Source organism: Trachemys scripta, chromosome 20 (assembly GCF_013100865.1).
Source record: "Trachemys scripta elegans isolate TJP31775 chromosome 20, CAS_Tse_1.0, whole genome shotgun sequence".
Lineage (NCBI taxonomy): Eukaryota > Metazoa > Chordata > Testudines > Emydidae > Trachemys > Trachemys scripta.
The window spans coordinates 15,512,608-15,539,296 of NC_048317.1; the positions used below are offsets into that span (position 1 = coordinate 15,512,608).

A 26,689-nucleotide genomic window follows, 5' to 3' on the forward strand; every position below is an offset into this window, starting at 1 on the left:
TCCTGTATGTTCCCTGTCTCCCATAGCCAGAAATCACAGTCACGGCTGAGGATCCGCCAAGGCTGAGCGCCTCAGAGAGCGAGGGTTGTGGTACAGAAGGTGGATGTATTAGATCCATTCCTGCAGGTAACAGACACAATGACTATCTGTGTGTGGTGGTGTTGTAGGCGTGTCAGTCCCAAGGTATTAGACGGACAAGATGGGTGAGGTGATATCTGTTATTGGGGAACTAGGACTAGAAACTTGATCCTTCCGCTTCAAACACACTAACCTGCTAGCCCAGGGAGAGCTCCCTTAGCTAGCTATGGCCACAGACCTCCTAGCCTTTCCATGGGATGGCCGCTAAAGACCAACGACATTCCCTTAAACGTGCAAACAGCCTTCCTAAGCAGCTCTGACTCCTGTCAGCTTCCGAGGAAGCTGACAACTCCCAGGAGGGGCTCAGCAGCTGGCAGGATCAGGCCTGTATTGGTAATGACATGGTGGGACCCCGCAGCCCATTCTGAGAGTTATCAAGACTCAATGGGCCAAGACTAGAGGTGACTGTGTCAGACTCACTCCCGGTATTCCTAATGTTATTTTAACTCTCTCTCACTCTCTCATATTTCATTTCCTTCGGTTATTCCAGTCAGAGCCCATCTGGCTTTCTTAGCAAGCTGCTCACTTCACTCCAAGGTGCCTCTGTTCTAATCAGAGCATGGGGCCGTGCCAGAATCTCGCTAACAGATTTTAAATTGGAGCGAAGAGGCATTAGACTCGGTTTGTGATGGCTGGATTTCCCTGCCCTGTGAACAGAGAGCCCATAAGCCAGGGCTATTGGAATGCAAGAAAGAAACTCTGCAGTGACGCCCCATAAACACCAACCCACTGTGTGAGCTCCCGGAGGGAGAGGAATAATTTTGGCTGGACCCAGGGGACAGAACGAGGAGCCAAGGGATTAGAGTAAAGGAAAATTAGGAGCATTTCCTAACCGGGAGAATCTGGGAGGCTGTGGATGATAAAAGCAGGGATGCTTCTGAGACAGATGTGGGACTTGTACTAATTTAGAGGGTGTATCTTGGCTAAAGATGTTACCGTAACCCAGTCACTATCCAACACCACAGTGTTAAACAAGGGTCGCATTTTGATACGTGGAGACCTCGGCCTGCGTAGCACCATGGCAAACACGCCATTCACATTTTTTAACCTTTAATTAAAGTTTTTTTTAAAAAAGGAAAAACCAGTGAAAGCCTTTGAAATGGCAAGTATTAGAAAAGGTGCCATTTTAACAGCAGCCCTTGTTCCCTTTCCCTGTAGCTGGAGAGTTTTTAGGAAGAAAATCCCCCTGGTTTGACAGTCTCACATGGTAACAACTGGCGTTTTGGGGGGAAGAGATGGGCTGGAGCTGCTGCTGTTACAGTCCAATCCCGTTTCACACCAGGTGGTGCCTGGACTCTGGTGATGTCACCGGGGTCCCTCTCTTTGGTCTAGTCTTTGGCCTGGACATGGTGGGGGCGGCAGCCATACTGGTGAAGCTCACTCCAGTAGCTAATTTTTCTCCCCAAAGTCTTTCTTTAAGGGCGCACCCCGGGACTGGTGGATTGAACAGCCCATCCCCTTGGTATCTTTGCCACCAATTAAGCCTAGTTTCTGACACACCAATTTTGGTTCACTGCTTTCTGGTCCCACGCGGTTCTTGTTTACCAGGCATGATCCGAACACAGCCCTCGATCCTAACTAAGCCCTGCTTTAGCTCCGCTACGCCACTGACCGGGAACTGCCTGAGGTAAGCGCCGCTTAGCTGGAGCCCGCACCCTGAACCCCCTGCCCCAGGTTGGAACCTCCTCCCGCACCCGAACTCCCTCCCAGAGCCCGCACCCCCACCTGCACCCCAACCTGCCTNCCCCCTACCTCAGTCCCCTCCCGCACCCATCTCCCTCCCAGAGCCCTCACCCCCTCCCACACCCCACACCCCTTACCCCAGCCTTGAGTCCCCTCCCAGAGCCCGCACCCCACACCCCCACCTCAGCCACCTCCCGTACCCAACTCCCTCCCAGAGCCCATACCCCTCCCACCCTCCATACCCCCTACCCCAGCCTTGAGCCCCCTCCCAGAGCCGGCACCCCGCAACCCCTACCCCAGCCCTGAGCCCCCTTCCACACACAAACTCCCTCCTGGAGCCCACATCCCACACCCCGTCCCACACTCCAACCCCCTGCTCGGAGCCCCCTCCCACACGCCAAACTCCTTGGCCCCAGCCTGGAGTAAACAGCATGGTGGTGTAAGGAGGCCTACTGGTCACTGCCCACCACTGGTCACCACTCCCGAAGGGAAGAACCACCGGTGCCAAACCCAGTCGGACCTGCTGGCTAAGCCCAGGAGATCTGCAAGGTGCTGTAGCCCAGGACCTGGTCTCAGAGTGGGGGAACTGTGTGATCCCACCCCCAGGAAAGGCCTGACACCTGAGGCTTGCACTGGGAGAGGCCAGAGGGGCAGCCAGCCCTGCACCCATGACAGCCCTATTGCTGGAGCCACTTAGGACTCTGAACAAGGCAGTGGAAAGTCCCCGCTGGGAACAATTCTACACTGGGGGGCATGAGCTGATCTCTCATCGGGCTTTGCAAGCGTCCGTGATGGGGAACACAGTGCAGAACTGCACCCGTTGTGCTCTGAAACCAGGAAACGGCTTCCCCGAAACGCCGTCCCATTCCTTGCATGGCATGAGCGATGGGGGAACTGAGACAGAGACTTCAGTCTAATCTGGCATTTGCACCAGTGCTGCTCCCCCACTAACTCCAAGGGGCAAAGGATCAGGCTCCCAGAGCTGTGACCGAGAACATGCGGGTGGCTGGGTGTCCCCGTGTCCGGTTTGTTTTTTTACATTTCAAATGCAGGTCTCGCTAGCCTGGTTTCCCCAGAAGACACTACGGCAGATAGGAGAACTGCCTGAACCGCCAACCCCACATGATCAAAAACCAATAAATCAGTCCCCACAAAATCGCACGATTGGCTTAAAGATGGCGCAGCTTTTAAAACCCGCAACGTCGAGGTTCTTTTTATTGATCTTCTAGTGTCAGAGTCTTGGGGGAGAGGGGCACGTTTTCAGGTTTACTCTGCAACCACGAGTCTGGGAAATTTACTTTTTTGTAAATGAAAGCTGAGATTCTCCCATCATCGCACCACTCCAGGAGGCAGGGCCTTAGGAAAATCACCGAATATTGTGAGAGTCACAATAAAATTGTGGGTGTAGGCCACACTGACTGGAGCTTTAGTGTTCCACCTGCCCTCTTGACCAGGAACTCGATGCCATTCAATAGAATTCTCCCGACAGGACATGTTCATGTTCCAGGACTAGGGGATTTATGGCAGCAGATTGCATATGCTTAACTTTTTTTTTTTTTTAATATGGAGATATATCTATCTCGTAGAGCTGGAAGGGACCTTAAAAGGTCACTGAGTCCAGTCCCCTTCCTTCACAGCAGGACCAAGTATCTTCCCTGACAGATTTTTGCCCCAGATCCCTAAACGGCCCCCTCAAGGATTAAACCTACAACTCTGGGTTTAGCAGGCCAATGCTCAAACAACTGAGGTATCCCTCCCCCTGTTAAGCACACACTTAAGTCTCTTTGGGACTTACCCAGGACTTTGCAGTTTTAAGTGAGTAAAACTAGATTAATTAAGAGGGGAAATTTCATTCAGGCTGTTTGAGATTCTTGTTTGGTTTTTTGTCAGCACCCATCAAATGCCTGAGAAACACTTTGGAGAAAGGCTCTTTCTGTTAAAAATTCAACACCCAGGACCCTCTGCAGGAGATGAGCCCAGTGAATTCCCCAACATAACCAAGGAAAACTAGATGTGAAGCTCTTGCTATCACTGAGAGGCAACAAGCAGAATTAAAAATAAAAGGGCTCAAGGAGTTTATCTAAAGAGCTGTCACTACAAAGGCGAAGAAGGACGAGGGTCGCCGAATAGGACGGCACAGCTGCCCCCATATTAGAATGGAGACACAGCGCAGTCAACGCCAGAAAAATAAGCAGGGAGGTCACACAAACAAGAACACCCAGTGGAGTTCATTTAATCCCAGACAAACAACCACCCAACAAGCCAGCCAGCCCCTGGAGACTCACAGAGCTGATGGTGATAATTAATCACAAGCCAGGAGTCTGAGGAGCTGAGTGATCACCCGAGAAGAAGGCACCTGAGGTTTGGGGAGAGACTCTGGTGTGTTTACTGCTGGGCCTAATGCTCTTGAATGTCTTACTGTGGTTTGGAGAAGGTCTGCAAGGCTAGGGTGACCATATTTAAAAAATAAAAAAAGAGGACACTCCACCGGGCCCTGGCCCTGCCCCTTTCCCACCTCTGGCCCCGCCCCAACTCCGCCCACTCCCCACCACTTCCCCAAAGTCCCCGCCCTAACTCCGCCCCCTCCCCTGAGCGCCCCGCATTCCCCCTCCTCCCTCCCAGCCACGCGAAAAGGGCTGCCCCAGTGCTACCGGCTTCATGGTTTGCCGGGCAGCTCCCAGACCCTGCGCCCCCGGCCGGCGCTTCCCCTCCCAGGCTCCGGCTGCTGTGCTCCTCCCCTGACGCTTCGGCTCTGTTTAAGAGCCGAGCTGCCCGAGCGCTACCAGCTTCGGGCAGCCCCCATGCCTCCGGACCCTGCGCCGCCGGAGCCCGGGAGGGGAAGTGCCCGGCCGGCGGCTCAGGGTCCGGAGGCATGGGGGCTGCCCGAAGCCGGTAGCGCTCGGGCAGCTTGGCTTTAAACAGAGCAGAAGAGTCAAGATAGGGAACACAGCAGCTGCGGGAGGGGAAGTGCCCAGCCGGCGGTATTTTTCCCGGATATGTTCGGCTTTTTGGCAATTCCCCCTGGACGGGGGTTTGATTACCAAAAAGCCGGACATGTCCGGGAAAAAACGGATGTATGGTAACCCTATGCAAGGCCAGAGCTGGACCAGCCTTTCTGGTCTCTTGCATCTATTTGCAGAGTCTGTTTGGTTCTTTCTAGGTGCCATGAAAACAAAGGATATGAAGGTCTAGTTTTCTAAAATAGTCAATGCCAGCAGCCCTGCACTCGTGAGTAACAAACAGCCCAGTGCTTCTGAGCTACCCTACAATAACAAGCCAGCATGAGCAGTCCAGTGCTTCTTAACAGCCGTACAATCCCAAGCACGTGAGCAGTCCAGACCTTCTGTGCAATACTACAACAACAAACCAGTACACCCAGTCCTGTAGCATAAGCAACCTACTAACTGTTTTGAGCAAATGTGTGTCCATGAAGAGCCCCCTAGAAACAAACCCAGCGCGTGCTTTCAGGAAGATGGAGAGAGAAAATAACCAGCTTCCTGGGGGCTGGCTAGGAACAGGGCAGAAAAAAATGGAAGCAAATATGCTATCTCAACTCAGGCGTTCTCTGATTTCCCAGCGGGAGCGAGTGGGAAGGGACGTGGCGCTGGGGAAAAAGCCAAGCTTCTTGTTTATATACAAATCTATTGGAGAACAAGCAAACGCTGTAAGAAAAATGATCAGTGACAACATGCAAACTAAACGGGTTTGTGCTTCAGGCTCAGGCTGTCGGAAAGTCCCTCCTGCAAACCACGCTTGGTCTGAAACCAGCACATGCAATACAGGGAAAGACCAGGCGGCAAATGCTTCTCTCGTGAGGGACAGCCCCATCCTTGCCCACCCTGCTCTGTGGACCTTCATGACATACTGCAAGATTCAGCTGGTTCCTTGGGCTTTTGCAGCAGGGACGGGGGGTGCTGGGAACCCAGGGCAGTGTGAGGGAGAGAGTTTTACTGGGGGTGGGGTATTGTCAGCTGTGGGAGGGATTAAGCTGCTAGTTATCTGTGTGTGTGTGGAGGGGTGTCATTTACATCCAGGGTGCCTAGGGTTTCAGATTGGTGCCCTTTTTTATTATTCTTTATAATGGGAAACAAAGAAAGAAGCATCTGATTCAGAACCCACCTCTGAGGGCAGGGCCACTGGGTATAAAGGGTTAAAATGTTCACACGGGTGTCCATCACCTGAGCTCATCACCAAACTTGACTCGCCTTTAACACTTCAATAAACTGGATCCTTATTTTCCAGACAGGTTAGGGGATGCCAGTGCATACTTAATTTGCACACACAGCTACCATGCTTGTGCATGTTGTCCACACAAATACATCTCATTCACGACATGCGTGCACAAGTGACCAACACAGCGCATGCAAAGAAGACGCACGGTGGCTCAGGGAACAGCGTGACTGGAAAGCACTATCACTATGTGAACACATAATACAAAGGAGTCACTCCCCAGTGGTGAAATTTACCTGGGCACCACATAAGACCCACTTCAGCCTATCGGGTTTTGGTGCATAGGGCTCGTGTTGCCTCTCTGAATCTCACCCTAAGTGAAGAAGGAGCGAAGGGCCTGATCCAGATCCTAGATACCCACTGGGGCCCAATCCTCCCACCAAAGGGTACAAGCAACACTTACTGACCTCAATAGGACTCAACTGTATCCTGCAATGAGATGCTAGAGCCCTGAGAGCTTTGGGGGAACCAGGGAGGAAATGGTGGGAAACCCACTGTTTCCTGGAGGCCTGTCCTGTTCCTGCCTACCAGACCTGTCCAACGTTAGCCCAGGAACAGGAAGGCACAATTTAGGGAACTAGTCTTTAGCTGTGGAAGCTGTTGCCAATAGGTCACTGGCCCAAAGCCAGCCCCAATCATAGAAGCTGCAAGCTGTTGCTCTCTGAGGCCTGGTGGCTTGTGAGAGAGGAGCTGGTGGAGGTCACCAGTGTTAGCAGCACCTCGGGTGTCAATCTGAGCAGAGAGGACATGGGCTGGAAGGGCCACGGTGACTTGAGCGCAGTCTCCTGACCAAGGTCAAGGGGTGCGGATGTGGGAGTGCGTCCTAGTGCTACCCAGAGCATCCCTGTTCTGCAGACAGCTAAGGGGAGTCACTGACTCGGGTTGTCAATCCAGCCCCTTCCACTGGCTAGGAACTCACTGAAGATCTGTTTACCCTGCAACTGGGAGGTGAGACGGCAGCACGCGTAGACATCCGGAGCCAGCGTTAACCTAGCTAGAGTAACTACGGCAGTGAAGCCGTGGCCAGCATGGGTGGCTCAGTGTCTGGGGTGGGGGAGAAACACCCCTTTCTCCAAGCCTCTCCATGCTCTGCAGGGGCTGCAAGGACAAGTGGTTTCTTCTCCGCTCGTCTCCCTACAGCAATTCCTGCATAAGAACACATGCATGCAGGGGAACACAGCTGGGAGCGTGTCCATGTGTGGCTGTACAGGAAGACTCTCAGCTGGCATAAATCAGCACAACTCCACTGCGGATCTGGCTCAATGGAGGTGAATGTGTTTGTGCACGCCAATGTATGCTTGTGAGGCTGGTTCTGCATGTGAGAAGTGGTGTGTGCATGCAGTCGTGAGCTCGGTGTACATAGCTGTGTGCCAGACTTTGCATGTGTCTGATCTGTGAGCATGTGTCAGGACTGTAGAGCTGCATGCAGGTGGGCAGAGGTGTGTGCCCATACCCTGTGTAGCGGTGTGTACAGTCACTGGATTAAATGCATGTGTCTGAGCAGCATGCGTGCCCCTGTGTGTGTACCCGTCTCTGTAAGTCTGCACTCTGTGAGCAGCGCATGCAGGCGTGTGGGAGAGAGCGACTAAAAGAGACACCATTGGTGAGTAATCACAGTCGTGACAAAAGCGGCGTTAAAAAATAACCTGGGTGGCTCAAGCCTGGCACTGGACGGGCAGCCGCAGAGCCTGCTGCTCTCGTTGTCGGCTTCGTTTACATTAGAACTGGCCTGGACGCTTGATGGGAACTGACTCTCATTCAATCAGAGCGACTGACATTCCCCAGGCCTTGATTTAACGTCTCAGCACAGAGTAATTGTGTTTCCTCCTTACCGTGAATCCAGCCCTGGTGAAAGGTGCCGGGCCGGCAGCCCAGGCGTCTCGCTGATCGTGTTACTGTTCCGGTAACAAGGTCGCAGCTGGGAGCTAAGTGGCTCTTCCTGGCTTGGCTGGCGAGACTCTGTTTCCTCGCTGGCTCTCTCGGGCCACGTCTGTGCTGGGCGCTGGGGGTATGATTCCCTGCTCGTGTAGATGTACCGCCAAAAACAACAGGCTAGCTGCAGGAGCACAGCCCAACTACATACCTGTAACCTGCCCCAACCCCTGAATATGTACAAGAGCGGCTAGCCCAAGCCACCCCCCGGGCTCCCCTGGCTACACTGTACCAGTATGTCTACATGAGTTGCGAATCACAGCCCCAGCTCCAAGTGTAGACACAGTCTAAGGTATGAGCACTTCCACTGCAGCCTGGTACGACAGGCAGGGCTGGCTTTAGGCCGATTCCACCGATACCCCGAAATCGGGCCCCGTGCTAAGAGGGCCCCACACCTTAGGCGCCTTTTTAAATTTTTAGGTTTTTTTACTCACCCAGCGGCAGTCCACTCCGGGTCTTCGGCCGCACTGCAGCGGCGGCAGGTCCGCTCTGGGTCTTTGGCAGCATTTCGGCGGCGGGGGGTCCTTCTGTGCCGCGGAAGACACGGAGCGGACCCCCAGCGGCCGAAGTGCTGCCGAAGACCCGGACCGCCACCGGCCCTGACTACAAGGGAATAAGAACCGTGCATCAGGGTCCGCCCCAGGTGAAGAATAATCCCTAAAATCCCCCCACTATTAGCGCTCCGTAGGGATGTGCCTTTCGCCAGTATTGCTTCTCTTCCAAGCACCTTAGCGACCATCCTATGCACTTAATTAACCTTTGCCACACCCCGGCCAGGTAAGTATCATTGCCATGATATAGAGGAGGAAACTGAGTCGCAAACAGATCATGTGATTTTTCCCAGTACAGACCTGTGCAGAGCTGAGCGAGAAACTGAGTTTTCAGGTTGCTGGAAGTTCCAGAAAAAATCAGGAAAGTTTTTTCCGGTTTCGGGTCGAACCAAAACCAGCAGTTTTCAGGTTTTTTGACAAATCGAAAAAGCCAGAAAAACTGTGTTCGTTCGGCCCGAAATGTTTCGTTTTGGGGCATTTTTTTTTTACTAAAAGGACAGGAGAGGCGAGATTCTCACAGCCCCAGGAGGCCGGGCTGCTGCTGCCTTCACACCCAGTAGCCCAGCTGTTAGGGCACTCACCTGGGTGTGGGAGAGGCAAGTTTCAATTGCAGCTCTGGAGCAGGGACTTAAACCCAAGGCTCCTACATCCCCCATGACTGCCCTAAACGCCAGGCTACTGGCTATGCTGGGGTGGGGGGGCTCTCTCAGGCTTTCCTGTTGAAGCTGTTCCACTGTGTATAAAATACTTGACTAGTTCTTGGGCCAGAAGGCGATCGTGAGAATGACTCTGGCCTTGGGGTTAGGGCTCTCACTGGAGGGGAAGAAAGCTGGGTTTACATTATCAGGGTTTTCTCTGCAACCATGAGGGCTAGAAATGTCCTCGTTTTTTAAATGAAAGCGGAGAGTCTCATGTAATCTAGACCAGTGGTTCTCAACCAGGGGTACGTGGACCCCTAGGGGTACGCAGAGGTCTTCTAGGGGGTACATCAACTCATCTAGAGATTTGCCTAGTTTTACAACAGGCTACATAAAAAGCACGAGCGAAGTCAGTACAAACTAAAACTTCATGCAGACAATGACTTGTTTATACTGCTCCATATACTGTACACTGAAATGTAAGTACAATATTTATATTCCAATTGATTTATTTTATAATTATATGGTAAAAATACAAAAGTCAGCAATAGTGTGGCCGGGACACTTTTGTGTTTTTATGTCTGATTTTGTAAGCAAGTAGTTTTTAAATGAGGTGAAACTTGGGGTTACGCAAGACAAATCAGCCTCCGGAAAGGGGTACAGCAGTCTGGAAAGGTGAGAGCCATTTATCTAGACTGAATGTAACAGCTCCCCTTTGTCGGAGAAGCATCGTGCAGTCTATCTCACTCGCACAAGAGATACAAACGGGGGCAGTTAAAGGCTTGTATTCAAACTTCAGTCCAACACAAACAGTCAGAATGAAGCCGCTTAAAACGGGAGACTCTAATGAGCTCAATTTGCAGCCCGTGTTCCCTGAAGCCCAACGAGAGAGAGAGATTTCTGCTGAGATCTGTGGGCTGCACATTGAGGCTAGTCAGATAAATGAACAATGTGATATTGTCTTGTGAGTCACCGGCTGTGTGAGGATAGCAAAGTTCAGCCCCAGCATTTCCAGTACCCACGTGAAAACTTCTGCCTCTCCAGACAGGATTTGGGTTTGTTTTTTATAAACTGTCGCTTTTGGTTGAAGTGGTCAAAACACAATCAGACCAAGTTCTGCTCCAGGGCGGTTGTTTTCAATCTTTTCTCATTTGCGGATCCCTAAAACATTTCGACTAGAGGTGTGGACCCCTTTGGAAACCTTAGATATAGTCTGTGGACCCCCAGGGATCCATGGACCACAGGGAGAAAGTGTTCTACGGGAACAACAACCTTTCGCAGACCCCTAGACATCTGCAGACTCCCGGGGGCCCATGCACCACAGATTGCAATGCACTGCTTTAGGGTAACGACACTGGCTTATGCATTCTCGGACCTCTAACTCTTTCAGCTTCCCCGAGAATTTCAAGGACAAACGGAAAAGGTGCTCGAATGAGTTTGGACTTGCTCTTTAATGAGGCAATCTCTCTATCTACCAAAGTAGAGATACCAGGCTCATCGCCCTAGCAACAGACAACCTTTCCCGGAGTTGCTGTGTAGGATCAAACTGGTGACCTTGAGAGGAAAAGGCTCTGCCCTCCATTTTCATAATAGTTACAAACAAAACAAAAAAAACGTCTTTAAAAGAAGGCTGCAAAGTCAATTAAGCCTCCTTGTGCCTATGTGTAACCCACACACCTCCTAGGTGTGATGTTCTGGCACCAAGACCACTTAAAGCGAGAGATAAAATGCGTCTGCTCGACGGCCTTAGCTAAGAGCCAGTTGGCTTTTAGTTCATGCAGTAGACGCTCACGCATTACGCTCCAGAGGTCCCCGGTTCAATCTGTCGGCATTACAATACACACCTTAGTTACATGGGCACATACTAGTTTTTCCACAGAGCTTTTCTCATTTGCTCACTCAGTGCACAGGGAGGACGACAGCTAGTTAATATTTTGTTTTATCCTAACTGGTCAGTGTGTGGCCCAGGCCTCATTTACTGCACACTATTCAAACCCTGCTCTGAATACAGACGCATTAAGCTCCTCCTGGGCTTTTCTGTGGGGCTGAGCAAGGGTATTATCCCCATTTTACAGATGGAGAGCTGAGGCCCAGAGATTAATGACCCCTGGTTTTGGGTGCCCAGATTGAGATAGCTAAACCTGATTTTTTTCGCAGTCCTTCGCCTTCTATAGCTGTTTATAAAGCACAGCTCTGACTGACCTTAGCTGCAGCTGTGGGTGCTCAGCACTGTTGCAAACCAGACCCCAAACTCGCAAGTCAGGCCCCCAGAAAATGAGGAGCAGTAACTTCCCCAGCATCCCATGGGAACTCTGTGGCCGAGGCAGAGATAGAATCCAGGGCAGCATTCAACTGCCTTAACCATGACAGCATCCTTTCGCCCAATGCCGCCAACCATTCCTAGGCCACCCATGCTAACAGAGTCACTGACCCCAGTAGTAGTTCGTCATCCTCTCAGCAGACCAGCCACTAGAGGGCGACGATACACATTCTTTGCCAGTGGGCTTCACAGTTATGTGCTAACAGCAGAGGAATGGTGAGACTCGGGAGTCTTGGGTTCCATTTCAGGCTCAAGAGAGGAATGTGTCTAGTGGTCACAGACCCTTTTGCCTCTGTTCCTCCCAATCTGACACCCCAAAAACCTTCTGCCCCACTCCCTCCAAGCTGTCCCTATACCCATCCTGTCTCTCCCTCCCCCCTTCTCTGGCTCCTTGTCCAAGCCTCCTCTGAACCCGACTCATCCCTCCCCAGTCTCCTTGCCCAGCCAATCCCAGTCTCTCCATCCTTGTCCCAATCTATTCCCTCCCCCAATCTCTAGGTCTAGCTCTTGTCCCATCTGCGTTTGTGTCAGGCTGTCTCCTCCTCCAGGCTTCCTGGGTGCCAACACAGAAGGCATCACAAGCCCAGGAGAGACAGTCGCCCTGCTCTCAGTTTCTGTGCCTCTCCCCACACTGGCCTGGAGAAGCCAGAAGCAGCTACTGCAAGCAAAACCCTGGCCTGGTGCAGCTGGGATCTTCAGAGAATTTAGCAGCCAGACTCTAACAAGAAGGGACATCCCTAGCTATTCTGGGGCCCTACACAGCCGCCCGTGGAGGGGGGGGCAGGCCTCTGCATGGGGGGGGGCGGGGCTGGCTTGGGGGGTGGGGGGAACCACCCACCAGCACCCACTGGCAGCGCAGCTGGGGCCAGGACGCTGCACTTCCCACTGCCGGTGAGTGCAGGCCCATAGGGTTACCATATTTCAACACTGAAAAAAGAGGACACTCCATGGGGGCCCCGGCCCCACCCCAACTCCGCCCCTTCCCCGCCCCCATTTCAACCCCTTCCCCAAAGTCCCCGCCCCAACTCCGCCCCCTCCCATGAGCACCCCACATTCCCCCTCCTCCTTCCCGCCCCCTGGGCTCCAGCTGCTACTGTGCTGGGGAAGTTGCTTCGGCCCTCGCCACGGTGGAGAGTGGCGGGAGCTGGGAAAGTTGGAGCCCAGGGGGGAGGCAGCTGCATGCTCGGATGCCGCCCGCCGCCTCTGTGCCCCGGCAGATCGGCAGATCGCGGGAGTTGTAAGTTTTGCTGCAACCACTCGCACTTGGGGTCCCCTTACCATGCCTCCCTATTTTCCCGGACATGTTCGGCTTTTTGGAAATTCCTCCCAGACGGGGATTTGAGGACGAAAAAGCCGGACATGTCCGGGAAAATCTGGACGTATGGTAACCCTACAGGCCCAGCCCTGCTGCAGTCCTCAGGGGAGTGGGGGCGGGGCTGGGGTGGAGCAGGGGTGGGAAGAGGCAGGGCTGGGGAAGGGGCAGGGTGGAGGTGGAGCGGGGTGGGGGCTGGAGCAGCATGCAGCTGTGTAGGGCACCAAGAAATGTGGTGCCCCAAATTCCCTGGTGCCCTACACAGCAGCGTACTTTGCGTTTGAGTAAGGACGGCCTTGCTAACAAGTCTCTACTGAGCATGTGCAAACTGATTTTTTCAAAGGTTTACAACATGGCCAAATTTGGGTAGTTTTTCCCAGGAACACCTGACACCAGGTGACCTTTCCTGCCTGCCCCCAACCCCCACCCCTGTCCCCACGCCAAGCCCCTACTCGAGTTTCTCAACAAAGCGGTTGGAAGAATTTTAGCATGGGTCAAACAACGTATTTTTCCCTAAGCTCATTCTTGGAAGTTGCTAACCTATTTTTTCTGAAACTTTCCAACCAAACTCAACCAGAGGCAGATCACTAGCAGGGGGAATTTCAGCCGGAATCGGTAAAGTTTGGCCAAGTTATAAGCAACTGAAAACAGGGCCTCCTAACGGGCACACAGAGACATGCGACTCTCATTTTACAGCCGGGGAAATTGAAGACTATGCTTTATGTGAGCTGCCCAAGGGCAGCGTCTCCTGACATCGGGCGCGCCTCAAACGAAAGCACTGACGTCACAGGGAGGGTCAAGCGTGAGCGTTATCGGTCGTGTCTGCACAGCCTGGGGAACCTCGCAGCACTGACAAAACTCCCAGCATGCACTGGGCTCAGAGTAAAACCCGAGCAGAGGCGCCTCTTTGGAACAACCGAAGTCCTGGGCCTGTTCCTGACTCTCCTTCCAGAGATGAGTAACTCCCACTGAAGTCAATGGGTGTCACCAACCTGGGTGTGCTGCCCTGGCCCATCCCCACCAGTGCCCCAACGGACCTGCTGCAGGACATTGGTAATTGCCATGGGAGCTGCTGAGGGCTCCGTGCTTTGGGAAATCAGTACACTAGAAACTTTACTTATTATGGGAAGGTTCATGGATTCCAAGGCCCAGGAAGAACCATTGTGATCCTCTAACCTGACTCCTGTACCACACAGGCCAGAGAACTGCCCCAGAATAATTCCCAGAGTGGATCTTTTAGAAAAACATCCCGTCTTGATTTAACAATGGTCACTGATGGAGAATCCACCACGACCCTTGGTCTTGCCTTAACTATGCTAGAGAAACAGTGCCACAAAGCGCTGCTAAATGTCCAAAGGAAATAAACTGGGAATCTAGAGAGGGAATAGATTTTCCGCTAACATCTCTCAGTTCTCGTTACTGTAGGTGCTACAGGTAACCACACCAGAGATGATGGGATTGCCACGAAGACAAGAGTCCCTTCGGAATGATACAGTCTAGGCTGAATATCAGGAAAACCACCTGGCAGTGAGATCTTGGTGGGTGTGACGTCATCTCAAGAAAAGGAGCCACAACCGCATCGCTTGGGACATTAAAACATGGACTGGACACAGTCCCAGCAAACGCTCCATAGCGACAACTCTGCAATTGCCAGCTGCTCGTATTGCTCCACGTTAGCCATTCCAGCAACACTCCTGCCTGCCAGCCTGCATGCTGATTGGATCCACCACTGCCATCACCGTCTGGGAGCACTGAGAGAAGTCACCAGTGGTCTTCGGGGAATTACAGTTTATTGTGGGGAAATGAGAGATTATTAAGCCCTGCAAGGCAAAATGACTCTGCCGGATTGCACACACAAGAAGCTCTGTGCGGGTGTTGCAAGGTGGTGAGGAGGGAGAGGTAACGGCCACACCCGAGCGTTTCCTAAGCGAAGGCAGCCTGGGCGGCTGTCCCTGGACGCTACGCACAGGGCACTCCATGATGAACACATCATATGGATATGTAGAGCAAAGAACAAGATGATAACCCCTCACACACACACACACACACACACACACATACACACACGGGCATTCACAGCCAAACACTTGGGTCTATACACACACAAAAATACACACACAGCTAACAAACTCAGATGTTCACATTTATTAATATGTATACACCCCTACTGCACAAAAACTTAGATATATCCGATCCTCGCTAGAACCGACCATGTGGTACCGCGCATGGATTCCAAATCCCGTGTTCTAGCGAGGGTCCGGTGTGTATTTACACACACAAATATACACACCCTAAACCTCAACACGTCCACGTGCAAAGTGTGTCTGCATAGTAACACATGCACACCCATGCAAAACAAAGAAGTGTACAAACACAAGCAACATTTACACTAGCACACATGAAAACACATGCCTACAAACACATGCTTGTGCAATGCAACATAACACTCCACACACACAAAAACGAGCACACACACACACACAAATACAGGTATGCACACACACATGTGCTTGTGCACACAGGCAAACACACATGGATGCTGGCACTCCCACAAGGACATGCCGACACCCCTGGACGCCACACTGCATATGTGCATGCACAAATGTTAGACTGTAAACTCTGTGTAGACCTACATAACATCCAAGGTGTGATGGGAGCTCAGGTAGCCAGTCCTGCGCTAGCTTTACCCAGGCTAGCATGGCTAAGAAGAGCAGTGTAGCAGGCTTCAGCAATGCAAGTAGGTCCCGGGGGGCTTGTACAATCCATGTTGAAGCCTGCACTGCCACATCTCCACAGCTATTTTTAGCCGTACGATGGTAGGTAAAGCTAGCGCGGGTCTGTCTGCCTGTACTGCAGTCACACCTGAGTGCACTTCATACCCTACAAGACAACAGGCTACATCCTCAGCAGGTCTTGGCCCTGAAAGCAATGGAACTGTGCTGATTTGCACCCACTGAGGAGATGGTCGGGGCGGGGGACCCAGAAGACGGGGGTGTCAATTTACAGCAAATTTTGCAATCTCTAATAACCTTCCCCATTCGAGGACACAGGCCGTCTTTCCAACCTCCTCTCCTTCCACAGCGGAAAAGATTACATAGTTCCCGGTGCGCCGATGACAAGAGTGAGTGGGCTGCCTGCAGGTGGGGATTTATGTTTAATAATTCCTCTGGGGCAACTGGTGTTTCCTTCTCATCCTTCCTTGCCAGCCACGGCTTGAAAATGGCTCCCTTGGTTCTTGCTGGGTTGTTAACCTCTGGTGGGGAGGGGCCCCCAGATCTCAGCTGATGAGCAAAGACTAAGGTTGGGATTTTTCAGAGTTGGGTTCCTCCTTTAGCCCTTTTCAAAAATCGCAGCCCAGTGCAACTACCCCAATCATTCAGCAACAAAGGCTGAAGAGCGGGCAATGGAATTCCTGCCCCAGTCCCCGCTGCAATCTGACTGGCCCTGGGCCTCCGCCAATCATTTCACTCCCCAGCTTTCGGGCCACTTCCTCAGCTGGTATAAATTGTTGTAGGGACCGACTTCAAAGGAGCTTCGCACATTCACGCCAGCTGAGGATCTGGGTTTGCCTCTCTTGGGGCAGGAAGCAGCGGAGAAACAGGCCTAGGGACTGGGAGCAAAGGTTAAATCTCATCCTTGCTGAGCTACATAGGCCTTGCCTGAGGCATCGTTCCTAGAAAAAATAGGCCCCTGGCAGATTTTTGGCTGGGGGCAGATACACCTAGAGCAACTGTATTTGCATGCAGCCCCAGAGGGCCCCCTACTTCTAGCCAGCCCGCCCTGCTCCCCCAGGGCCAAATCCCTCTTGGCATCTCTTCTCCACAGCCTGCCTCTTGCTATAATGAGGCACGGAGAGCTGGCGCAGCCTAGCAAGACTTGTGATCTCTGGGGTGACTTCCAGCCCCCCACTGCCTCGGGGCATGGGACACGTCGATCCCCTTCCTGAGTCAAACAGTGGGCGTGTGCTTCCCCGGGTCACTTCCCTGCTACTGCCCCGAGGAAGACCATGGAGCCCCAGGAAATCCCCTAGCTGCACGGGGCCTGCGTTCTCTCCAGCTGTCGTGTTCATTAGGTTTGCTACCTGTCCTGGCTTTCCAGAATGGTCGCTTTTTTGAAGTAGCTGGGGGGCGGGGGCGGAGGTGGGGGGGGGGGGGGGGGTTGTACCTCCGGGGGTGGAGTTATCCATAAGCCACAGTCCCCAAACAGGCGTCAGCATCTGGCTCCCTCCCCCAGAGGACGGGCACTCACAGGCCAGCCTTTAAGAGCTCCGCAAGCTGACACCAAGTGTCCTGTTCATGTGCCACCGTCCCTTAGACGCACTCCAAAAGCCTCTGCAGTATCTGGACCGCCCACTGGCCCACTGACGCTGATGGGGATGGATGGATGTTAGAGAGGAGATGGGAGCTTTATAAAAGTTCTCCCCTCTATAGAATAGAAACCCACATTTCTATAGCACCGTCCAGTCCTGAAGGGGCCCAAAGCACTTTCTAAATAGTATGTTGTAGATACAGAAAATCGCTTCTCCTGTCTCTGAAATGCAGACACTTCTGGGGTGGAACACAGCGATTGTTTAACAGTGCAGAATAACATTACACGTAGGGAATGAATATATCCAGGGAGCCATGGCTGCCCATCTGCAGTGCCCCACGTAGGGGTGTGACCCTGAACACACCTGTTTAGGGTCCCAAGTTCTCCCAACCTGTCCCAAGTTCTCCCACTAGCATAGAGTAGAGGAGATGTCAGACTCAACCCCTTTGCTTTCTCCCCTCACAGCTGGACTCTCCTGCTACCTCCTTCTCTCTTCCCCTTCACTTCTCCTCTCTCTCTCCTGCTTGCTGATTGCCTAAGAGATCTACACAATCACAGTATCAGATTGGTAGCCGGGTTAGTCTGTATCGGCAAAAAGAATGAGGAGTACTTTAATCAATTAGACTCATTAGAGTTGGTATGGCAACACCCGTTTGTTTGTTCATGTTCTCTGTGTATATATATATATATATCTTCCTATTGTATTTTCCACTGCATGCATCCGATGAAGTGGGCTGTAACCCACGAAAGCTTGTGCTCAAATAAATCTGTTAGTCTCTAAGGTGCCACAAGGACTCCTCATTCATTTTACAATCACAGTAATGAGCCCCGAGGCCCAAAGTCAGCTGAGGGTAACCAGCTACAGCTCCCACTCACCTCGAGGGCTGGCAGCAGGGATGGATTGAGAAACCCTTGTCTGGATTGAGAATCACTATTACATGCTTCTTGGGTAATTTTTGTTTGCTGTCAACTTTCATGACTGCTCTTGGATTCTTTCCCTAGATAATGGGAGGGGGGGGCGAGAGAGAGAGACCCACACAGACACCGAGATGTGAGACCCCTCCACACACTCAGACAGTGTGACACACACACAGGTGAAATCAAGATTTGCTCTGATGGCCCCTGAAGGTAAATAGAAACTTCTCCTTTGAAGTGTCTCACGGCAGCTGATCTAATAGCAGGTAATTATGGTGGTTTAGCCCTAAATAACACAGCTCCTACTGTAACCTTTCTTAGCTGCTTTGATGACTGCACAAACTCTTCTTTTATGTAATACACGGGTCACCCACATTTTCATGTTCTAAATCTGCTTCGGTCTTGACTGGCTGCAGGCTCCGTTCGGGCCAAAGCGGCTCTTCAGCCCTCAGATGTGGCTCACGGCTGGAGACTGTCGCTTTCCTCTAGCCTGCAGGGCTCAGTCCTGGAGCCTGTGCGGAGCAGCCCTTGCCTGAGCACGGGAGAGCCAGGAAATGCTTGGGGGAAAACCCAGAAGCTGGTGCCACAGTCACAGACTCGGCACCGTTCGGACCCCGCTGGCCGCCGTATGCAGGGCTGAGGAGCACGCATCCCGCAGGGCTGAGCGGGGAATGCCACGCTGGCACGAGGGCTCCAGAAATCCTGAACACGGCGTCTGGGTGTCAAACTCCTCCTAACGCACTACAGCCCTCAGGGCCTCTCGGCCACGGTTGCAGAGGAAGTCTATGGCAGAGTCATGAGAAGACTCCAAGCCAGGGCTTCAGTCATGAGACCCCCTTCCCTTCCAGTCACACAGGGCTCTGGTGCCCGCACTCCCCACCTCCAGTTCCTCCCACTAGGCCACACTGCCCGGCTTGGATCTTGACGCCTCTTTGATCTGGTTGCCACAGTCCTTTTAGCTCAGATGCTTGGAGCTGGTTTTGTGGCCTGATTTTATTCTCAACAGATTCCGCTCCCTGAGACTCCGCTGGCTAGACTGCTGCACCGTCCCCGTCGGGGACAGCACTGTGTAGCGGATACAGAGCGCGGCCAGTGGATTACATCTCCAGCCAAGCCCTCCTGTCCTGCGGGAGGGCTGTGGTCTGCTCACGATGCCCTGGGGAACGAGGGACGATGCCTGGAGTCCCCACTGCAGGGGGTCCTGTGAAACTACATTGCTCAGGCTTTGACTTCAGCCCCGGGTGGTCAGGGCCCCGGGCTTCAGCCCCATGTGCGCAGGCTTCAGCTTTCTGCCCTGGGCCCCAGCAAGTCTAATGCTGGCCCTGCTTGGCGGCCCCCCTGAAGCCTGCTCAGGGCCCCCCATGGGGCCCCGGACCCCTGGTTGAGAACCACTGATCTATAGGGCAGGGAGCTGGCTTTGGGCTGCAACTCAGGCAAGCGGTGACCTGTTTGGAGTGCACGGATTTTGCAGTAAATGCAGAGCGCTGCCTACAAAGGTAGCAGGCCCCCCACCCATCTGCAAGAGACAGCCGCCCAGTGAAGCTCACGGGAGCCTCTTCTGGCTGGTTCAGGAGCAGCACCATGAGCTCAGGGGAGGGCTCTGGCTGGCTGTCCTTGGCTAGGACAGTTACTGCGCCACAGCATGAAGCCGTGAGGGTGACCCAGAGAGGTGCCACTGATGAATTCCTCTCAGCCGCGTGTCTCCTGCGCTTGAGTATGGTGATCTGAGACAAGGGAGGCAGGACCAGGGTGCACCAGGAGAGGTGTCTCCAGTTAGCACACAGGCCTGGGCATCAGGGTCTGCTCCCGACTCAGCCACAGACTCCCTGTGGGACCTTGGGCAAGTCACTTAACCTCACACCTCTGGCTCCACCTCCCAGAGACACGCCTCCTCCCAATACCCACTCCTCTCCAGCCCCACCCCCCAAAGAACCAGCCTCCCTGTTCCTCCCACATACAACCAACCCCTTCCCCTCCAATAAGCAACCACTTCCTTCCCAGGCCTCCCCTCACAGCCAATCCCCTCCTCTTCCACCTGCTCTACTCCCCACCCAGTAACCAATCCCCTCTCTCGCCTGGTGCTGGCCTCCTCAGAACCTCCGTTCAGAGTCACAAACACCCGCCAGGAAATAAAAACCCCAGACGTCAGAGGGGAAGCGACTCAATTTGCCTCTGTGGCTGAGCAGATGCAAACACCCAGCTAATTCCTTTGGGGAACGGAGCCAGTGGATGGCTTCCTGGGGCACGTGTGGTGTCTCAGGGACTCCCCTGGGAGTCTCTCATCACAAGCGGCGCATGCTGCTGTTTGTCATCACTCCCCCTCCTGGACCCTTTGCACTCAGCAGATCCTCTCCTGTGCGATGTGACCACTTCCCTTTCCAAGGTCTTACACGTGTCTCACTCCCCACGGGAGGGAATGACCTGCTTGCCCAGGCCTGTCTGAGCCTCCAGCTGTTTCCTCCCCCTCAAAGGCTGTGAGCAGCTCCAGGATTCCCTGACACATGAACCATCCCCTCCAGGCAGATATTACAGAGCCTTCCCTGCTGTTCAGCAAGGCTCCGCCGACCCAGCCGAACCCCCAGAGAAGAGAATAAAGCCTGGCGTGCGTACGGGATCGGGGCCATGATTGCAGCTTCCTGGCTCAGAGGCAGTACTTGCGCATTGTGGGACCCAAGCCATTGATTAAACAAAGCCAGGACCCAAAGAAGGCCCTGTCAGGGGACCAAGGCAGACTAGATCAAGGTGCTCCAGGAGGCGCTGGGCTTTAGAGGACAGAGCAGGGGAATCAGGAGGCTTGGACCCTAGCTTGGAGCTCCTTGGAAGCAGCTAGTATTTTTTACGAGTTTAGTCCTGGCAGGAGAATTTCAGCAGCAATTGAATATCCAGCGTACAGCAGCGAACTGGGTGTGTCCCGTCATGGCCTCCCATCCTCTTCTCGATTATGTCCACACTCCCCTGCTCCCGCCCGGGCCGTTTGCTGGTGGGACCCGAGCACTCGGTGACTCATCAGGTCCGAATGGCTCTTGCTGGGCATCCCGGCTGTGGTCACACAGTGGGTCCAGATTCTGGGCTCCTCTCCTGGGGCGATCAGAGACCTCGCCCTCCCACAAACAGTACCCTGCTGCCCTTTTCAGGGGCACCCCGTCTGTCCCTCTCCAGACAGAGTCACAGGGCCCAATTCCAAGGGAGTGTAAGTGGGGCCACGTTAGCAGCGTTTTGCATGCACGCGGGAGAGCTGAAATTAAGGGCCAAACTGCCCTGTGGCACGTAACTGACAGCAGCAGCTGGCCCATCGGGGCTTGGGAGAGCTACCAACAAAGGAGGAAATGCGTCTGAACAGCTGAGCTTTGAATTCCATCCCCAGTGGACGGGTCTTAGTTCGGAACAGTCCTGAGCACCGCGACAAGACCCCCCCCTTCTCTCACTCACGGGCTGCCCTGGCACATAGCAGGAGGCTGTGAAGTTAAAGGCAGGGGCGTGAGGAAAACAGCTCCGACTGCTGCTGCCACCTCACATCCTCCACAGCCTCCCATCTCCTGCTCCTGCCCCCAGAGGCCCCCCAGGCTTCTCCGCACCCTCCTTATCCCTCTGCCGCACGCACCTTTCGCCATCTGCCTCCAGGAACATCAGCAAGTGCGAGACTCAGAGTGCGGTTAGCCCCAGAGCAAGACCGTAGGGTTGCATGGGCCACTTGCATTTAAGGGCCGCTCTGGCTCCCAGTTTATCAGCCGGACTTGCTGGGGGCAGACGGGGCTTTTATGACTGCAGAAATAGCACCGGCCATACGTGAATCTCCCTGCTGGGTGGGGTGATGACCCCATCTCTTCCTCTGCATCACTCCCATCATTTATACCAAGCCCGGCTGGGGTTCATCGCCCCTTCCTGACCTAAACCGCTGTTCAACGGCTGCCGCACTCCACCCCAGCGATAGCTGCATTTCAGCGGCTGGTGGAAGAGATTCCTGCCTATCAGCATGTCCTTCAGCTCCAAACCGTGGGCCAGAACGTGGCCTTTGGAAAATCCAGCAGGGGATGGGGAAATCATGGAACTTTTCAATTGGCAGGCAAGGGAGGGGCTGAACCTAAGAGCAATCCCCACCCCACCCCCAGCTCTCTGAAAGGCCCTTCCTTATATTTGGAGCTTGGTGGCTGGGGGAGGTGGCGCGGGGCAGAGCTGTGGGGCAGAGCCGTGGGGCATGGGCATTCTCCATTTAGTATCACACGAACCCCCGGAAACCTCCGGGCATGTCCACATGTCAGGTCAGGCTGGCCCCAGCGGTACACGAAGCACTTCCCCCTCTGCGCTGGAGGGTTCGGAGCAGCCCGGGGAGCAGCGCTAGCAGGGGAAGGCAGGTCCTGGGAAGCAATGCAGGGGCTCTGGGCAGCTGCGTGAATATCCCAGCTCCGTGCCCCTAGAGCCACACTAGGTTCACACGGTCACACTCCCTGCCCACTCCTTGGGGGATGAGAGGGGACAAGGCACCCACCTCCTCAAGGGGAACCACACACACTGGACCTCTTTGCTTTGCCTTCCTGTCTGGAAGATTCCCATGTGGCCAGAAGACACAGGCTAGGCCTGGGTGCCAGGGGCTTGGAGCCAGGGTATTCCAGAGCAAACCCGATAAAATCAAGTGGCAAGGGCAGCAGAGAGGCCGTTGCCCTGGTGAAACCGTGAGCGTTTGGACAGGGAACTATCATTTCTGTGTAGCCTGCCTCATCCTCCACACGCAGCTCCCAGAGCGCCTGTGAGGAAAGGCAAGAAGCCAGGAATGCTCGTACCATTTACCACTGGGCAGGGCGTAGCTACAGGAACCACATACCCCAGTGCTGCTTTTTAGCTAGGAGATCTGGGGGTGCCCAGAAAGCCCCCTGATTTCAAGCTCTCATCACAACACACAGCTCAGCACTGCTGGAGCCATTTCTGTTCCCACAGCTGTTGAAATCTGTTTTCCTTCTGGAAGCCTGGGACAGAAAGGCTAGGGTGGACCTGGGGTGAGGACACTGGGGGTGGGAGTCATGGGGGCAATAGAGGTATGGGGGTGATGGGGAGCTAGTAGAGGGTAGGCATGGTGACCTGCAATTGGGGTAAGGTGAGGGGGACCTAGTGTGGAAGTCATGGACCCTTGGGTGATGAGGGTGATGGGGAACAAGGATGGGGTGAGTATGGGAATTTGGGATGGGGGTCATGGGGCCTTGGGTGATAGGGGTGTGGGTTTGGGGGTGATGGGGGAATTAGGATAGGATGGATATGAGGTTCATGGGTGGGAAATATCAGGCCTTGGGTGTGATTTCTGGGGTAATGAGGAACTAGGACTGGGGGGGTATAGGGACCATAGGTGGGAGTTGTAGGTACCTTGGGTGATAGAGATGGAGGGTTGGGGTGATAGGGATCTGGAGTGAATGTTTAGTGTTTGGGGGGTTAGTTGCTTATTTGTAATTCTTTTTAATCATACACAGTATATTTATGTGTCGAAAGGAATCACTCAGCCTGTTCTCAGCTCCCTGACACCAGATCCCCCAGTTTAACTCATCCTCACGTCCTGACCTGCTGTTAAAGGCGAGACTTGCTAGGACTCATTACAACTGCAAGCTGTGACCACACTTCTGGAGCCGCCTTTCAAGCCAGGTGTAATAATCACAAAAACAGCAGCACAGATACCAGAAACCAGGGATTATTCAGCTACCAAACAAAAAACTCCCGGCCATTACGCTGGCATGCCCTGGGTCTGTCCAACACTCGCCGCTGCTGATTAGAGATTACAAGAAATACCAGCCGTTTCCCTGGAGCAGTTTTCCATTTGTGACTCCTTACTCCCTGAAAACTATTAATTACCTCTCCCTAGGTCCGGGGTATTTGTAACCCCTGGGTGAACATAGTGTCTGGGCATCAGTCCTACATACTCACAAAGATGGAAGCAACATCAGCCCTCTGTGATTTTAACCCACTGGAAAGTTTGATTTCCCTGCATTTCAAACACATGTCCCACCCGCAACCCCGCCACCCTCCATCTGGAGTCAGCCATGTCCTGACATCTATCTCCCTCTGTTTCTTCATCCTCCTTTGCCTTTATTCCCCAAGCCGGCAGCATGCAAAGACCTCCTTTCCCTGGGTGTGAAATTGACCAGGGCCCCCTCTGACAGCCTGGAACAATGCCTATCCCACCCCTCAATACTCCTCCCCTTCCTCATTCTCCCAGCAGCTCCCCAGCCAGGGCAAACCAGAGCCCCAACACTTACCAAATGCAGTGGGGAGAAATGGAGGGGCCAATCCTGCTGCTGAACCATAAGGGGGTGAAATGCAGAAGCCAGCTGCTGCCCAGGGAGCTGGGAGCTGCAGGAAACCCAAGTAAAGTCCCTGGCCCAGCACAGCCACTAAGACATCTCCTTGTCTGGCTGAACTGCACTCACAATGCATTGGGGTACCAGCAGCCTGCTAGCTGCCTGCCTGAGAGACATACCATTCATTCTGCAGGGGGAGAGTCCCTACGAATAACCGTGCCCTCCATCCCTGTGCCAAACACAGAGGCACCTCTGCTCTACCCCAGCCGGTCTGAGGGTCAGAGATCAGGGCTGCCATTTCCAGACAAGTCCCCTGCAGAGAAGCCCTGAGCCCCTCTTAGGGATCCCTCCAATTCCCCCCCTGGCTGCCTCCTGAGTCAGTGCTGCTGAGCGGTGCCAAAGATGTGGATTAGCATTTCTGGCAGGGCTGTGCATGCAATGGGAGCCGCCGCCTTTCTCTGGGGTGTGGGTTGTTGGGTTTGTTTTCTCCCCATCAACAAATAATTTTTTGTTTGTTTGACATTTCTATTGAGACGCCTGTTTCTGCCACTGCTACGGCCAGGGGATAACCCCCCCACCCACTCCCACCCCGCCATCCAAACGGTTCTCAAAGGAAAGGAAATTCCACCGAGCATCCATGACATTGTGAGGCCGGGCGCTGGGCACCAGGCTCCAGGGATAGCGACCCGCATGCAGGGATGGCATGAAAATAAAATGGTTGGCTGAAGCCCATGGAAGCCAGGAAATTCGCATTTCCAGGGACTGAAAAGCAGTGCGTTTGGGCCCCCCCTTTAGATGTTGTCAATAAATAAAAAAGATTTAAAAACTAAGCCAAAATGTCCAGAAGTGGGTTCCTACTTGTTTAACAGGGAGGGCCACTGAGGGTATGGCTACACTTGCAGCTGTACAGCGCTGGGAGTTAAACCTGTCTTCCTACAGCTGAGTAGGGAAAAGCGCTGCAGTCTGTCCACACTGACAGCCGCCAGCGCACTGTTGTGGCCACATTTGCAGCGGCATTGGGAAGGGTGCATTATGGGCAGCTATCCCACATCTATCCCACAGAGCACCTCTTCCCATTCTGGCACCGTGGGTTGTGGGAAGGGGGCGGGGCGTGGGTGGGGCATTCTAGGTCCTGTCCCAACGCCCCATGATGCATCGCTTCGCATCCCAGCAATCCCTGTGTTTCCGTCCACATTTGACGCCATCTTTCAACGGTTTCTGTGCAGCACAGTCTGTGTTCCGTTTCGGTCTGCGGGAAATGGAGCCCGAACTGCTGAGGAGAATGCTGACGAGTCTCACCAGCACGTCACGTTTGGCAGTCGAGCTATTCCTTAAGATCCAAAGTGACAGTGAGGAGTCCGACAATGATATCGAGTCGCGTAACGCGTACAACACGAAATTGCTTGTGGCATTCACGGACATGCTCAGCACCGCGGAATGCCGCTTTTGGGTTCGGGAAACAAGCACCGAGTGGTGGGATCACATCGTCATGGAAGTCTGGGATGACGAGCAGTGGCTGCAGAACTTTCGGATGAGAAAACCCACTTTCATGGGACTGTGTGAGGAGCTCGCCCCCACCCTGCGGCGCAAGGACACGAGATTGAGAGCTGCCCTGCCGGTGGAGAAGCAGGTGGCTATTGCAATCTGGAAGCTGGCAACTCCAGACAGCTGCCGATTGGTCGCGAACCAGTTTGGAGTGGGAAAGTCGACCGTTGGAATGGTGTTGATGCAAGTTTGCAGGGCCATTAATCGCATCCTACTCAGAAGAACTGTGACTCTGGGTAACGTGCAGGACATAGTGGATGGCTTTGCACAAATGGAATTCCCTAACTGTGGAGGGGCGATAGATGGGACGCACATTCCTATTCTGGCACCACCTCACCTAGCATCCGAGTATGTTAATCGGAAGGGGTATTTCTCTATGGTTCTCCAGGCGCTTGTGGATCACCGTGGGCATTTCACTGACATTAACACAGGCTGGCCCGGAAAGATGCATGGTGCACACATCTTTTGAAACACTGGCCTGTTCAGGAACCTGCAGGCCGGGACTTTTTTCCCAGAGCGGAGGATCACAGTAGGAGAAGTCGAAATGCCCATTGTGATCGTTGGAGACCCCGCTTACCCGCTAATGCCGTGGCTCATGAAACCCTACACAGGGAGCCTTGAAAGCAGCAAGGAACGGTTCAACTACAGGCTGAGCCGGTGCCAAATGACTGTAGAGTGTGCTTTTGGCTGTTTAAAGGGCTGCTGGCGATCTCTGTATGGGAAGCTGGACTTGGCCAAAAACAGCATCCCCGCGGTTATATCTGCGTGTGAGACCCTCCATAATATTTGTGAAGGGAAGGGTGAAAGATTCAGTCAGGCATGGACCGCCGAGGTTCAAC

At 53.6% G+C, this 26,689-nt stretch overlaps 1 long non-coding RNA gene across 1 annotated transcript in view; it reads right to left on the reverse strand.

Annotated features, from left to right (window-relative positions):
• Positions 1-24,419, reverse strand: part of LOC117868286 — a 54,970-nt gene extending 30,551 nt beyond the window's left edge. The window contains exon 1 of the long non-coding RNA XR_004643599.1: positions 24,264-24,419. This is a non-coding gene — a long non-coding RNA (uncharacterized LOC117868286). The remainder of the gene's footprint in view (positions 1-24,263) is intronic.
• Positions 24,420-26,689: the final 2,270 nt, after the last annotated feature.